The 575-nt window shown below is 33.9% G+C and overlaps 1 protein-coding gene across 1 annotated transcript in view; it reads right to left on the bottom strand.

Annotated features, from left to right (window-relative positions):
- LOC119586535 (glycosylphosphatidylinositol anchor attachment 1 protein-like) overlaps window positions 1-575 on the bottom strand; it is a gene marked incomplete at its 5' end in the record, with an annotated part of 7,376 nt that continues 6,801 nt past the window's right edge. Inside the window, 1 exon segment of the mRNA XM_037935291.1 lies at window positions 1-575.

The following is a 575-nucleotide window of genomic DNA, read 5'->3' as shown; positions in this document are numbered from 1 at the left end:
AACAATAAAGATGTGCTCTCATTACCACACCGAAAAGGCTGCTAAGCCTAACATGCCAAAATCTTACCCTTTTCTGAAGTTAGGCATATAAATATGACATTGTTTACAAAATGATCATGTTTTTCAAGCAACAGGTTTTACTTGGTCTGAAACTCACTTGACTAGTGCATCTCTCACTCCTTCCTATATTTTATAGTATGTTTCATAAAGGACAAGTACAACATATTCTGTGCTTACTCATTCACAACACAAGCAGCCTTAGGTAACCTTGCAGTCTGGGAATTGACACTGACAAACTTCTCACAATGTACACTATATACCATTATTGGCTGAGTATGTGATGGATTGTGATATCCCATGCCTCCAATTTTGAAAGACTGCATGCACATTTTTTGCGCACGAACACATACACGCATTCTATAAAATAATTAGCTTAAAAGTAATATCAAACTTGATCTGACATTATCCAAATTCCTGTATTCATACTATCAATTTATTTCCCATATAACATCAAGAAATTTTTGTGACAGTAACTTCTTATCAATTCATATTAATACAAAAAGGAAAAATCACTG

This window comes from Penaeus monodon, chromosome 21, assembly GCF_015228065.2.
Source record: "Penaeus monodon isolate SGIC_2016 chromosome 21, NSTDA_Pmon_1, whole genome shotgun sequence".
NCBI lineage: Eukaryota > Metazoa > Arthropoda > Malacostraca > Decapoda > Penaeidae > Penaeus > Penaeus monodon.
The sequence above is the reverse complement of the archived record's forward strand: the minus strand, read 5'-3'. Positions and strand labels throughout refer to the sequence as shown.